General features: G+C 42.5%; 1 pseudogene; it reads left to right on the plus strand.

Moving 5' to 3' along the window:
- The first annotated feature begins 2,294 nt into the window (after window positions 1–2,294).
- On the plus strand, window positions 2,295–2,413 carry LOC134949211 (5S ribosomal RNA; annotated as a pseudogene).
- The last annotated feature ends 14,105 nt before the right edge of the window (window positions 2,414–16,518 follow it).

Genomic DNA, 16,518 nt, shown 5'->3' on the forward strand with positions numbered 1-16,518 from the left:
CTTTTCCTTCTCTTTCGCCAATCCATTTGTGCTCACAATTTATCACAATCCATATACTAAGTACACACACACTTTTTAGCATTCCCAATCCAATCCCAATAATAGGATTTTTCCTATATTAATAATTTAATATTATTTTTCCTATAATCCGTTTTATCCTTTTTCTCACTTAATTCATCTTTTGCTTTTCTATCCCTTTTACTATTCATTTCTTCTTACTGTAATAATCACAACTATTATTGATTAAAAAAAATAAGTATATTATGCTTATGCCAAAACCTCTTCTTGTCTTTTTACATATAATTTTTATATTTTTCTCTTCATTTTTCAATAAGGGCATAATTGCCCTTTTCCAAGATGGCCCCCTTAGCAACTGCAGGGAGAGGTCCGCAAAATTATAAATATATTAGCCATTTTTCCCCTCTTAATATAGCCCTTGGATCGGGTGGTCTTCAGTATGCCGGCGGTCGGGCTCCCGGCGACCAGCATACCGACGCCGGGAGCCCGACCGCCGGCATACCGACACTTATTCTCCCTCGTGGGGGTCCACGACCCCCCTGGAGGGAGAATAAAATAGTGTGGCGCGCGTATCGCGTGACCGTGCCCGTGGCGTGGCGAGCGCAGCGAGCCCGCAAGGGGCTCATTTGCGCTTGCCACACTGTCGGTAAGCCGGCGGCCGGCCTCCCGGCGCCGGTATGCTGGTCGCCGGGAGGCCGGCCGCCAGCAGATCGTAGTGAACCCCTTGGATCAGCTGCTTTTCTAACTGATAATAATCTAAATGATATGTGTTAGTTCTTTGCAGATATCCACTGTGTGACTGAACGTTCGATATCTGGGGCTAAGCTCATTATTACCAGGTTTGCCCTGTGACACTATATGTCATCTTATTAACGAGAATAAATACATAACAATCCTCTCTTCAGACAAATTTTCATCGTAATCTAAATCTATCTACACTTTAACTATTCCAGCGTTTTTCATATCCTGCGCCACCAAAGATCTCTTTTCTCTGTTATGTTATTGGCACAATTTACCCTTCTTTAACATGGCCCATTTAACATCTGACGCGTGATTTGGTCTTCCTACATGCATACGGCAACAGCCGCTGATGTCAGCGGCGTTGTATTATGGGAAACACACATCTTATCCGTTGCCCCTCCCACACAAGGGATCTATTGGCAACGATTGGCTCATGCCTCCATGGGAGGCATTTTTAAACTCCATAGTTACCCGCACATAGACCCAGGAAGTGAGCAAGCCCTGCGGGGTGAAACGCGTTTTCCATTTCAGTCACAGCGGGTCTATCGGTTCCAGCCGCAGCACATGATTCCACTCCAGTTATCGTGGGTCTATCGGTCCCAGCCGCAGCACATGAAATTGCACCTTTATTTTTGAGTATACTCAGGTCAGATACATCCATTTTCAGGTTACAGCGGTTCCACCGGTTCCAACCGTAGCACATGAAATTGCATCTATATCACTGGACGTATCCAGGTTATGTGCAACAATACTTGAGATTTACCGTTATTTAGTGTTATTGTTTCCGGTTACAGCGGATCCGCCATTTCTAGCTGCAATACATGAAATTGCATCTGTGTTTGTGGGTATACTCGGATTATGTATATGATTTTGTACCTGCACTAATACCTAGAAATTTACTTCATATTTAGTGGCATTGCTGTTTTGGCCGCAGCATATGAAAGTGCACCCTTATCATTGGATACATTCAGGCCATAACACTGTTAGATGACTTATATGAAATAACTTATTTTTCTGTCCTCTGACCAGCGTGTTCAATTCTATGAGCTCTGATAGGCTTAATTATAGCCAACACCTATATTTGTGTATCTTCAGTTGTTTAGTTATCCACACGGCCACTATAACAGCATTGGCCTTTTTCTTATCTATCTGAGATTTCTCAGTTAAACCCATTTGGGGACTTCACATTAACTTGGATTTCATGTCTAGGTGATAAATATTTCTGTGTAACAGGTGTGCATAACCACAGACTTTAGTATTAGTTGCATACTTTATTGCAGTAACTTCTTCAGCACATACTGTATATAAACATGTTTAGGATTATTTCATTACATGTCACAAACAATTTGTGAGGTTTCTATTTTCATTTCTTGATTACCGTGGACTCTCATCTATGATCCAGGGGCACAATACCACAGATGTGGGATTTGATGCATCCTGCCTAACGTAGAAAGCAGATCCACACCTTTATTCTTGTAATCAAACTGTCACACTCTCCTATTTAGATGCACTCTCATTGGAGTCTGACCCACCTTCTCTACTATCAAACCACACTGCTAATGCCCGATCTCGTCCGATCTTGGAAGCGAAACAGTGTTGGGCTGAGTCAGTACCTGAGGAGGAGACTCACAGGGAATACCCAGTGTTGTAGAGTATTAATCATTATACATGATGTGCGGTATGTGACACCAACAGCAGTATCACCACTTGTCTACAATTTTTCAATAACCTTTCATGCTATTATATTAGTTTATTCTGAAGGACTAAGATTAGCCCTTCATGTATACATACAGATATAGATCTTTATAGAATAATTGTGCATGTTTCTGACGACCGGTATGAACTCTGTACTGTCATGTCAATTATTCTGACCCTGACTACACAGACTTAATATTCAATTGACCACACTGTGGTCTCATTAACACAGATTGTCTGTACTGGTCGGGTTGAAATGGGTGTAAGACTTTGAAGTGTCTACATCCTTTCTTATCTCACTTCCTGAGACAGGACCAGAACATTTTATATATTTTCCTAACTCTAATCCAATGTGCACGGAACTCACTTTGGATCATATCCTCTGTAATGGGCAATCACATTGATTTTAAGGAATATCTTAATAAAGTTATGTTTTATCAGCATTACTGATGACTAATTTGATAATTACTTAAAGTAATTTCAATTAATTGAGAGTGCGCCACACAAGAGCCTTCTTTTTCTCCCTTCTTTGACATATACAGGAGTATGGCAGGAAAGGCTCTGCCTCACCTCACCAAACGTCACTGTTTTACTGGTCTGCATGGATCCACTGGAATTTAGGATTAGAACATTACAGTATACTGTATGGTTAAAAACATTACTTTCCTAGTAAGTTCCATGGGTATTAATCCATTTATTGTAGTGACACCCACTTACTTGATACACATTCTGGTTAGACCATCTTCTGGGGTTTTTTCTTTGAAACAAATTATCTGTCTTCCATACTCCCACAAAGGAATACCAGGTTACTTGTTACCTCTTCCAAATCTACACAACCACCAAAATAAACTGCCTCTTTATTATGAATGGGATGTCTCTGTTGAATTTCCTCCTAAGGGGAAAAGTGTTTTCAGTTATCTCTTAATGGAATCTTAAGATATGGAATGGCATATTAAGTTATTAATATAATTATTAGCTTTATTGTGACAAAGAAATATGTCAGACTGCATCAGTGTATTGTTTACTGGCGGTTAAGTGCAGTGGACAAGTAGAAAACATTTCTTATTGGTACTGTGTGCCAAAAAATGGGTGTGGCCACTGAAAATGGGGCGTGATACACATATGCCCCCAATAATGCAGTGCCAGATACACATATGCCTCCAATAGTGCAGTGGCAGATACACATATGCCCCTAATAGTGCAGTTCCAGATACACACATGCCTCCAGTAGTGCAGTGCCAGATACACATATGCCCCCACGGTGCCAGATATGCCCCCAAAGTCACAGATATAAATATGCCCCCACAGTACAAGATATGGCCCCACTGTGCCAGATACACTTATGCCCCCACTGTGCCAGATACACATATGCCTCCACGGTGCCAGATATGCCTCCACAGTGCTAGATATGCCTCCATAGTGCCAGATATGCCCCCCCAATAGTGCCAGATACACATATGCTCCCCCAATAGTGCCAGATACACATATGCCCCTCAACAGTGCAACTCACCACTGCTGCTGCCTCGGGCCGGTTCTGCAGTGTCACTGTATCCGGGGAGAGGAAAGCGCAGCACGCTCCTCTTCTGTCCCTCTCCTGCCCTCAGTCTGCTCTCCTGTGGTGGCGTATAGCTCAAATCAGGGGCCAGTTTGTGAGCCAATCAGTGCTCACGGTCTGGCAGTGGCAGTTCCTGATTGGATGCCGTTCCTCGAGCTCTGACTCATGAACCGGTGCCTGATTATGAAACACGCTGCCGCCGCCGGAGGGAGACCAGACTGAGTGGGCAAGAGAGGGGCAGGAGAGGCGCATACTGCGCTCTCCTCCCCTCAGACACAGTGGCTGCAAGGTGGTCGGCCCGGCGGACAATTTCTTAGTGGTACACAGTACCACCCCGTACCGCCATAATTGCAGCACTGGTTAAGTGTAATAACCATTAAAGACAGCCGTACCACTAATTCCTGAATTATTTGACAGTATAAGGGAGTTACCATCTTCTCAAAACTAGACCTCAAAGTAACTTAATTCAAATATGAAAAGATGATCAGTGCAAAAACACTTTCAATACCAGAGATAGGCACTTTTGAGTATCTGGTCATGCCCTTTGGCCTCAAATGCTCCTGTTCTCTTTCAAAAGTATGTCAATGAGATCTACATGGATGTATTATACTGTTACTTAGTGGTCTAACTTGAGGATATGTTCCTGTAGATCTTGAGGAAAACATGACTATAAGATGTGTGTAGCTCTGGATGTATCATGTTTGTGGTAAACCACTTATACTTGAAGCTTGAAGTGTCTGTTTGAGCAAATTTAGTTGCCCTTCCTAGTGTATATTGCTTCAGTAATGGGTCTAGAGATGGATCAAGAAGAACTTGAGCCAATTGTCAAGTGGCCATAGCTATGCTGTTTTAAAGCAACACAGTGGTTATTAGGATCCTCAAACTATTACAAACAACTTATTAAGAATTATTTCACTCTAGTGGATCCAATAATAGATATGAAGAGACAATCCTAATTGCAATAAAGATTGGTTTCCTGAAGCAACAAAAGCATTTCACCAACTCTAGTAAGCTATATATTTAAAACTACAGTATATATTGGAAAAAGGAGTGGAGACTGTATAATAGAGACAGAGCAGGAGAATTACAGGAGTTCAGGTAAAAGTACAATGTTGGTAAATGTGTATTATAGTCAAAAGTAATTGAGTTACAAGTGAAACTTTCAATTATGATTTTTAGATTGCATAAGTTCAGTTTTAAAATAGACTGCTAACATTGAGAGTGGTTGTGAGAGTCAGGAAAAAGCAATAGTAATTCAGACAAGACTTACAAGAATATGTTAAAGAAAAATTACATTGGTACAGGTGAGAATTCAGATGTTTTTGGTAAGCTATAAACATAAATGTGAGGTTACTCAGACTGGAGGTGTCTGATGTGTAGAGTAAGTAGACTCACATTTGTTTGAAAGCAGTCCTACAGTGGTCCAGATTGTGGGTTGATTGTTTTCCTTCAGGTTTCCTATATCAATTACGCAGAATGTTCCAGCCAGTAGAACCTTTGTGCATCTTAAGTTTTGTGGCAAGATTCTGAGTAGAGACATGCATCACCATTTTAGGATTACTCTGAGATCAAGAAGACTCTGGAGTTCATTCTTTGAACATATTGGTGGCCTGCTATCCTAGACAATGTTAAAGACTATGTTGAACTATACTGTAGGTGGACTAGATTTAAAATGTGCAAACAAATTTAGACCTGAGAGGAATGTGTCCAAACTCAAATCTAAATTGCAGTGTAAAAATAAAGCTGCCCAGTATTTGTGGGCTACATGCAAAAGCAACCAGAATTTAGGACTCAATTCAGTAAGGATTGCAAATTCAGCTTTTTAGCAGAATTTGCAATCCTTTACCTCGCATGGTGGGGGCCTCCCATTGCAGGGCAAGGCCGCCCAACATGCTAATCGACGAACTCCCTCCCCATCTGCGACTGCACTAATTGCGGCACGATCAGAGAAATGAGGGAAGCGCCCTGCCGGCGCAGCCTGACTGCTTCGGCAGAAGGCCCGTCGCCAGATTTTTGATTGGAGCAGCTATGTGTGACGTCACGCAGCCACCCAGATAACACGGCATAGCCCCCTCTTTCCTGCCACCGCCCCCACAATGGCCCATCTCCACCTTGGAAATAGAGTATTGCCACCCCCTATCCGCCCCGCGAATGCCTCTGCCTGTCAATCAGGCAGAGACATTCGCATTTACTGTAGGTCACCCGCAGTAAATGTGGGCACATGTGCAGGACGCCAGGGTAATGTAAAAAATTTGGGATCCAACCTGAATTATGCCCGTACTCTGCATGTAAAATAAATAAATGTATTTGCACCCCTTGCGTTATAACATGGGGGTAATTCAGAGTTGATCGCAGCAGCAAATTTGTTAGCAGTTGGGCAAAACCATGTGCAGTGCAGGTGTGGCAGATCTAACATTTGCAGGAAGAGTTAGAATTGGGTGGATTATTTTGTTTCTGTGCAGGGTAAATACTGGCTGCTTTATTCTTACACTGCAATTTAGATTTCAGTTTGAACACACCCCACCCAAATCTAACTCTCTCTGCACATGTTATATCTGCCCCCCCCCCCCCCCCTGCAGTGCACATGATTTTACCCAACTGCTAACAAATTTGCTGCTGTGATTAACTTTGAATTAGGCCCATGGTGTCACGGTTCCAGAATTCTTTAGATCCAGCTCAGGGCCCTGGGTAAGAGCCGAGACAAGGAAAAATGTCAAGAAAAGAAGACTCTTTTGTGGGCACACTCTTGTTTGCGAAGTAGAAAAGGATGTAAGTATTGTGTAATTAAGAAATAATTTTAGATGTTAAACTAATAAAAGCTAAGTTAGTATCCAACAGCTACAGAACAGATTCAACATACAGTAATAAAATATGGTTAAAGCAATGTGTGTTCTGGTTCATCTATATAGATTATAGATTGAGAGAGGAGTGTAGACACAATCAGTACTACAGATGTAACCACCTTTATCTTGACCGATTCTCCGCCTAGACGGACGTTTAGTCACGCTAAGGCGATAGCTTAGCTTGCTGAATTTAATCACAGGCAGGCGCGTTGAGGCGATTCTAGATACTCAGCATGCATTACACATCTCCACCACTGGGTGGCTAATGCTCCACTAATCCAGTACTTTCGATCGTATTACGGCGGATTGATCTACAGCTCTGGCAAATGGTCAGTGATGACTGTAATGTTAATAGATGGTGACCAATGGTCAGACGGTGAGAGTTCTCAATATAAATAGTTTATACAAACACAAACGAACATGTTAAAACACTTGTGTATGCAGACGCAAGATTGTGTATGGAGACGCAACTAATTGTGTAAAAGGAAGTGTGTACAATGCATAAACACCGTGCTTTTGAAATACATGTACAGAATGAGCGCCCGAGTTCCTGTGACATTCACTTTATTATAATTTTTTTCTCTGTTATACATTCAATGGAAGGGTGCACACAGGTTTCACATAAATCTTGTCTTGTAACCTGAACGGAACTCCCTACCTGTCTACTGCATGAACTGTGCAGGCTCCCAGGGGGGAAGAGGAAAGTGGGATGGCGGTAGGGCGAGGCAGTGGAAAATACTGTGTTCAAAGAACGGGCCAATGCTGAAGGAGCGTCAGCATCCCCTAGCTAAAATACACAGGGCTGATAGGGATAAGTGAGGTCTATCCACATAATGATACAGCAGACCCTATCGCATCACAAAGTGACAAAATGTTCAAGGCACATGAACCCCTCGCCTTGTAGCATTATGTGCATAGACCTTGCTTAACCCTATCGCCCCTGTGTATTTTAGCTAGGGGATTCCGACGCTCCTTCAGCACTGCTCCGTAGCCTGCAAACCCTATGCCGTCACTCGCTCCATAGCTGAGTGCTGACACAAGGTGGATGTTCATGTGCCTTGGACATTTTGTCACTTTGTGATGCGATGGGGTCTGGGGTATCGTTAAGTGCATAAATCTCGCTTATCCCTATTGAACCTGTGTATTTTAGCTAGGGGATTCTGACGCTCCTTCAGCATTGCCCTGTGACCTACAAAATCTGTGCTGTTACTTGCTCCATAGCCGAGGGCCTCTATGGGGCAAGGAGTCAAAGGCGGTAGCCATTTCAATTGAGTCTGCCCTGCTACAGAATTGTATGTGTACCGTATGGTGCATAGAACCTTAACAGTACAACCGCTCCTGCAGCTTTGCCCTGGTTTATGTGAATAACTCCTTGTCTACTACATGACCTGTGCAGGCTCCCAAGGGGAAGGGCGATGGGCTAGCAGGAGGCGGTGGAAAATACCGTGCTTTTGAAATGCAAGTACTGTATGAGTCCGAGTCCCCAGTATGTTCTTCTAGTGTACTAATTAGCACGAACAGCTTGTAACGTACAGTGGCAAGTTTAACCTTTCTATGTATAATGGAGAGATAAAAGCTCCTTCCTAAGTTCCTAGATGCCAAATCACTTAGTATCCTTAGTATCTCTGTACAGTATGTTCTACTAGTGTACTAATTAGCACGAACAGCTTTTAATTGGATGTCAAATCACCGTACTTAGTATCTTTGTACAGTATGTTCTATTAGGGTACTAATTAGCACGAACAGCTTGTAACGTACAGTGGCAGGTTTAATCTTTCTATGTATAATGGAGAGAGATAAAGCTCCTCCCTAAGTTCCTGGATGCCAAATCACTCTCCGTAGTATCTCTGTACAGTATGTTCTACTAGTGTACTAATTAGCACGAGCAGCTTGTAACGTACAGTGGCAGGTTTGATCTTTCTGTGTATAATGTAGAGAGATAAAAGCTCCTCCCTAAGTTCCTGGTTGCCAAATCACCGTCCTTAGTATCTCTGTATAGTATTTTCTATTAGGGTACTAATTAGCACAAACAGCTAATTAGTACCCTAATAGAACATACTGTACAGAGATACTAAGTACGTGATTTGGCATCCAGTTAAAAGCTGTTCGTGCTAATTAGTACACTAGTAGAACATACTGTACAGAGATACTAAGGATGGTGATATGGCATCTAGGAACTTAGGGAGGAGCTTTTATCTCTCCATTATACATAGAAAGATTAAACTTGCCGCTGTATGTTACAAGCTGTTCGTGCTAATTAGTACCCTAATAGAACATACTGTACAGAGATACTAAGTATGGTGATTTGGCATCCAGTTAAAAGCTGTTCATGCTAATTAGTACACTAGTAGAACATACTGTACAGAGATACTAAGGATGGTGATTTGGCATCCAGGAACTTAGGGAAGAGCTTTTTTCACTCCATTATACATAGAAAGATTAAACTTGCCACTGTACGTTACAAGCTGTTCATGCTAATTAGTACACTAGTAAAACATAGAGTACAGAGATACTAAGGACGGTAATTTGGCACCCAGGAATTTAGGGAGGAGCTTTGATCTCTCTCCATTATACTTAGAAAGATTACAATGGAGAGAGATTAAAGCTCCTCCCTAAGTTTGTGGATGCCAAATCACTGTACTTAGTATCCATGTACAGTATGTTCTACTAGTGTACTAATTAACATGAACAGCTTGTAACGTACAGTGGCAAGTGTAATTTTTCTAAGTATAATGGAGAGAGATAAAAACTACTCCCTAAGTTCCTGGATGTCAAATTACCATGCTTAGCATGTACCTGACCTGAACTCCCTCCCTGTCCACTGCATGACCTGTGCAGGCTCCCAGGGGGGAAGGCCGATGGGGATAGGGAGAGGCGGTGGAAAATACTGTGCTTTTGAAATACAAGTATTAGCGTCCGAGTCCCCTAAGGCATAAACCAACACCAATGGAAAGGAAGTGACAACTTTTTTTTTAATGTGTTCCTGTAACATTCACTTTATTATTATTTTTTTCTTTGTTATACATTCAATGGAAGGGTGCACACAGGTTTCACATAAATCAGAGTGGGCGGGGGATTTTCCTACATACAGTAGTATACTGTTGTACATGTTTTGTAACCTGATCGGAACTCCCTCCCTGTCTACTGCATGTACTTTGGAGGCTACCAGGGGGGAAGGGGAAAGTGGGATGGGGGTAGTGGAAAATACCGTGTTCAAAGAAAAGGCATAATCAAAACCATGGGGAACTTTGCGGTGTATCGTTATGTACATAGACCTCGCTTATCCCTATCACCCTTGTGTATTTTAGCTAGGGGATTCTGACGCTCCTTCAGCATTACCCCGTAGCCTGCAAAACCTATTCCATTGCTCGCTCCATAGCTGAGTGCTGCCACAAGGCAGAGGTTCACATGCCTCAGACATTTTGTCACTTTGCGATGCGATGGGGTCCGGTGTATCGTTATGTGCATAGACCTCGCTAATCCCTATCGCCCCTCTGTATTTTAGCTAGGAGATTCTGACACTCCTTCAGCATTGCCCCGTAGCCTGCAAAATCTGTGCTGTTACTTGCTCCATAGCCGAGTGCCTCCATGGAGCTAGGAGTCACAGGCGATAGCCATTTCAATTAAGTCTGCCCTGCTATAGAATTGTATGTGTACCGTAAGGTGCATAGAACTTTGACAGTAGAAACTCTCCTGCAGCTTTGCCCTGCTTTATGTAAAACTTGTGTTTTGTTAGTTTGCTATGCGATCGAGCCCGGTGTACCATAATGTGCATAGACCTCGCTTATCTCTATTGCCCCTGTATATTTTAGCTAGGGGATTGTGACGCTCCTTCAGCATTGCCCCATAGCTTGCAAAATCTGGACTGTTACTTGCTCCGTAGCCTAGGGCCTCTGTGGGGCAAGGAGTCATAGGTGGTAGCCATTTCTATTGAGTCTGCCCTGCTACAGAATTGTATGTGTACTGTACGGTGCATAGAACCTTAACAGTAGAACCGCTCCTGCAGCTTTGCCCTGGTTTATGTGAATAAAAATAATAATAAAGTGTCTGGAAAAAACTAACATGCATTCGTACTTTAGGAATCGAACTCGGGACTCTGAGTATAGGAAGCGGAACACTTCACCACTTTGCCGCAGACAGATGAATAAATCCATTGGTTTTGATTATGCTGTAATGGCTAAGGGATTAGGACGCTAACATACTGTACAAAGGGGGTAATTCTAAGTTGATCGCAGCAGGAAATTTTGTAGCAGTTGGGCAAAACCATGTGCACTGCAGGGGAGGCAGATATAACATTTGCAGAGAGAGTTAGATTTGGGTGGGTTATTTTGTTTCTGTGCAGGGTAAATACTGGCTGCTTTATTTTTACACTGCAATTTAGATTGCAGATTGAACACACCACACCCAAATCTATCTCTCTCTGCACATGTTATATCTGCCTCCCCTGCAGTGCACATGGTTTTGCCCAATTGCTAACAAACTTGCTGCTGCGATCAACTCAGAATTACCCCCACAATTCCTAATCTCAAGAGGCAATAGTGAACTTCTAACATGTCCATTTGCGACAGTGTACACTACTGGTTTTATGTTGTTTTGTCTGTGGGACTTGGACGCTCACATATTCATAACGTACTGTAGATGGATCATATACTGTATGCTGTGCTATTTGCATCTGTACCGTATAAACTGTATTAAATAATGCAGCGTAATGAGTATTTACTGTATTAAATAATGCAGCGTAATGAGTATTTACTGTATGCAGCGTAATGAGACGCCTTAATAAAGTAGTCCTTATTATATATTTCAGTATTGGATTTTACGGGAGACCACACGCATGCGCAGTGGTGATTGTAAAAAGTGACATCTGGTGGATGATCGCAGGTATTACACGTAAAGGTAACGCCAAACGCTCTGTCTGCCCTCGTGCGATTAGGTACGCCTCTCTGTGACTAGACGCGCCTCCCTACGCCCCGGTACGCTGCGTATGCTCGATCGGGACAAACGCCTCAGCCAGTCAAGATAAAGGTGGCTCCATCTGTACATCCATATCATTTGGGCAAGTAAAAAAAATTATATTTAGAGGACCTCAATAGGTCAACCAGTATTTGGGAAACACCCAAACATCAACTCAGGTTGTCCTGATCTTACCACTCATTAATTGGGTACGTCTGTATTCAGAATACCTGCGTGGTTTACCATCCTTTATTGAGTATGGAATGCAAGTTACAAAAGAGGCAAACTTTGGCAATTCAGGATGAAGGAAGAAAAGCGGTGAGCCTACTATTAGTGTTGTGGCAGAGTTAATTATTCATACCATCCTACAACACCCGGTATTCCCTGGAGGTCTCCCTTCCAAGTACTAACCCAGTCCAGCACCGTTCGGCTTCCAAGATCAGACTAGATTGTGCATGTGCGGTGAGGTATGGTAGTAGAGAATTGAGGAATGTCTCTGACTCACTAATGAAAGTGTACCTAAATGTAGCTGAGATAAAGTAACATTGATGTTGTGGAGAGAATTAGGATAGACTTAGAGGGTACCAGGGAAGGTAAAAATAAAGTTTGTGGATCTGCTGTCCACATTAGATGGAAGGACGTCTGTTCGTACCTACTGATGTAGCATTGTTCCTCTGAATCGTGCATGAGAGTCCACTGAATAAGTGTAGGCAGAACTAGGTATAATAGTGGAAGAGAGAATGATTAAGTTTATTGCATTAGTCGTTGTGGTTGATACTACAGCAGTGGGTGGAATATATGACCACACGTAACACACACTGGATTGATGGTTGATTGTGATGGTGGGTTCAAATACCACTAAGGTTTGTTAATCATACAGTGTCCAATCACTATGGTGTGCCTTAATATATGGAGTAGTAAGTAGATCATATAGGCCTCTGCGATGGTCAATAAGAGATTAGATCGTGAATGCATCATGTCCGGATACCCGTGGTGACGTCTCCTTTAAAAAGTCTGCTGCCGCAGCATACTAACCCCATGTCCTGTCCCAGCCGGCTCTTCACAGACGCATTACTGAGAGAAGAAGTTCTAGCAGGCTCAACATGGCTACGCCTCCTCCCACTAATGCATCTGTGAAGAACCGGCTAGGACAGAGCATGGGGCTTAGCACGCTCTGGAGGCAGACTTTTTAAAGGACTAGTGGACCCACACCAAACCACCTCCATGCTTTACTGTAGCTACTATACACTTTGGTATCATATGTTCTGCTGGCTTATGCCAAACCCAGAAATGTCAATCTGATCTGAAAAGTGTAAATCATGATTCTTCATGCCATAACACTCACCGCCATTGTTCCACTGTCCAATTTTTACACTCTTTACACCATCGTAAACGTTGGGTTGCATTAACCTGTAGAAGTCATAAGGAAGTGATAAAACAGTGATAAAGCAGTGTTAAGTGCAAGGTGATAATGCACCAGCCAATCAGCTCCTAACTGTTAATTTACATATGGGAGCTGATTGGCTGGTGTGTTTATCACCTTGCATTTATCACTCGTTTATCACTTCTTTATGTCTTCTCCAGGTTAATACATCTGCCCCTCTGTTAGCTCCTTTCGGCAAGCCATTTAGTTAGCAAATGATCTAATCAGTGCCCCTCTACCCATTTTATACCTTCATGAACATGTGTCTGCTGCAGGAGCACATAATTTCGCTTGCACTTGGGTGTCCAATCACTTTTGTCTACATACAGTAGTGTAATAGACTGCAGATTGAGATTGCTCAAATTGCATCAATTTTATGCTATCTGTTCGGACAGAACAGAACATAGAGCCACATTAAACATATATATTATTTTGTCACTACTTAATACTCAATAAAATAAAAAAAAATCTTGATGGAACATAATTATTTAATTTATTATAAGGGCAATAATGTTAAAAAATAAGAAAATTTTAAATGCCTACTTCTGCATTTATAAGGACCTCCGTGTAATGCGCCCAGTAACCTGCGCAGTTACATAATACTTGGTCTTCTGCTATAAACCCTGCACTGGATGAGAAGCTCTACCGCCCGTCAGGATGGGACTGTGAAGCCGACCAAACAGCTGATGTGGCTACGCTGACAACCCTATCCAAGTGGTGCACCAGGCAGGTTAACTATTACTGCACCGGTTACCTTTTGCACGTATTGGAGTCATATATTTGGAACTGCTCCTGCACAGGGATGCCAGTGGCAGGTTCTGTATGTCTCATTATCTACGTATAAGCTTTATTAATATACTGTATAAACTTCACAGCTGCTGACTGATTGTTGAATCACGCAAGTGTTACATACGTACTATGGACCCTATTCAGGTTGATTCGCAGTGTACCAAACATCACAAAAGAGTGATTTTCGGTACACTGTACATGTGCTGCGGCCGCACAGCACATGCGTGCGCACAGTGTGATTGCATCTCTGAAGGATGCAATCACACTATGATTGACAGCGGCAGCATCAAGGTATGGGGGGGGGTGGCGTTGCGGTGGAGTGGTTCACCAAAGCAGGCATGGTCAGACCATTTTTGGGGTGGCTTCATGATATCACATGTGGACGTGCCAATAAAAAAACATGGGGGCATTTTTCTTTCTGCGAAGGCAGGGGTCATCCACAATTGCTGTGACTACAATGTAAAATGTGGTTGCAGCTGCTGGGCGGTGTTTATCATGCTTGGCGGCCTTACCATCATGCGAGAAACAACAGTTGCAGATTCTGCTTTTTAGCAGAATCTACAACTGAACCTGAATAGGGTCCTATAGTTGCAATATTATAACAAGTGGATACAAATGTAACTTCTGTACATACAGTACTAATTGAGCATTGCACTGAGGACTGCTTTCTATTCAGAGACTTATCTATTGGCAACACTAATTGCCTTTTAGCAGTAAAACGGACACATTTGTTTATTTTTTTCCTAACGGTAAAATGTATTCTATATTTATTTGATCAATTATTAAATGCATGTGCTGAAATTTAAAACTTTTAGTCAGGTGATGTATGTATATCTATATATTGCAAATATTTAAGTAAAGTGTGTGTATATACAGTACATTTTAAAGCAAGCCTCATATTTATTTAATAAGGAGCAAACACAGATATATACTGTATATATACACACACACAGATGTAGCCATGTTCAATGTTGCTGTAGTTTCGTACATGTCTTAGTCGCAGCAAAACGTCAGCGCAGGTTGGCATAATATGGTGTAGTAAGGCATACTAAGGCAGTGGTTCTCAACCTCGGTCCTCAAGTACCACCAACAGATCATGTTTTCCAGGTCTCCTCACAGGATTGCAAGTAGAGATGCGCGGGTTCGGTTCTCAGAGAACCGAACCCTACCGGACTTTGACTTCCGAGTTCGGTTCCGAGCCAGGCTCTGGTTTTCCCGCCTGACTCGGAAACCCGAACGTGGCAAAACGTCATCATCCCGCTGTCGGATTCTCGCTGGATTTGGATTCCATATAAGGAGCCGCGCGTCGCGGCCATTTTCACTCCAGTCTTGGAAAGTGTTTTGAGAGGACGTGTCCTCAGTGTTCAGTGTCTGTGTGGGGGCGGGAAAGAGGGGTGGCGAGTCTTATGCTGTGTTGTGCTGCTCAGTCCAGTGTAGTCAGTGTATTGTGCTGCATCAGTCCAGCCAGTCACAGTGTTGGTGTCCTCTGCTGCCATATAGCCAGTGTAGCTGTATAAAGTGGTGTTGTGTTGTGCTGTCCAGTCCAGTGTTGTCAGTGTATTGTGCAGCATCAGTCCAGCCAGTCACAGTGTTGGTGTCCTCTGCTGCCATATATCCAGTGTTACTGCCGTATAATTACTGTGATACTGGCGTATAATTCTTGTGACATTGCCATATAATTCTCGGAATACTGGCGTATAATTCCTGTGATACTGGCGTATAATTCCTGTGATATTGCCATATAATTCTCTTAATACTGGCATATAATTCACGTGATACTGGCGTATAATTCCTGTGATATTGTCATATAATTCCTGTGATACTGCCGTATAATTCCAGTTATCCTGCTGTATAATTCCATATAAATCCATATAATTCCATATAAATCCAGTCCAGTGGTGCTGCCATATAAATTCAGTGGTGCTGTCCTGTGCTGTATATTATTTTACTCCAAATAAAGGGGTTATTAATATTGAATCCAAATAATTTTTAGAGGGTTTGCCCTGTGAGGTGTAGGGGTACGCTCTCTTGTGCCGCATATTGTGTTATATAACTCCAGAAAAATAATGGAGAATAAACATTTGGAGGCTAAAATAGGGAAAGATCAAGAACCATTTCTTCCTAGCGCTGAAGCTGCTGCCACTAGTCATGACATAGACGATGAAATGCCATCAACGTTGTCTGCCAAGGCCGATGCCCATTGGGATAGTAGAGGGCATGTAAAATCCAAAAAGCCAAAGTTCAGTAAAAAGACCCAAAAAAATAAATTTAAATGGTCTGAGTAGAAATGTAAACTTGCCAATATGCCATTTACGACATGGAGTGGAAAGGAATGGCTGAGGCCCTGGCCTATGTTCATGACTAGTGGTTCTGCTTCACATGACGATGGAAGCCCTCATAACTGAGGCCTTGACACTTATGTTGGTGTTAGACGTGCATCCAGTATCCGCCATTAGTGCAGTGGGATTTAGACAATTGATGGAGATATTGTGTCCCTGGTA

This window comes from Pseudophryne corroboree, chromosome 1 (genome assembly GCF_028390025.1).
Source record: "Pseudophryne corroboree isolate aPseCor3 chromosome 1, aPseCor3.hap2, whole genome shotgun sequence".
In the NCBI taxonomy this organism is placed as follows: domain Eukaryota; kingdom Metazoa; phylum Chordata; class Amphibia; order Anura; family Myobatrachidae; genus Pseudophryne; species Pseudophryne corroboree.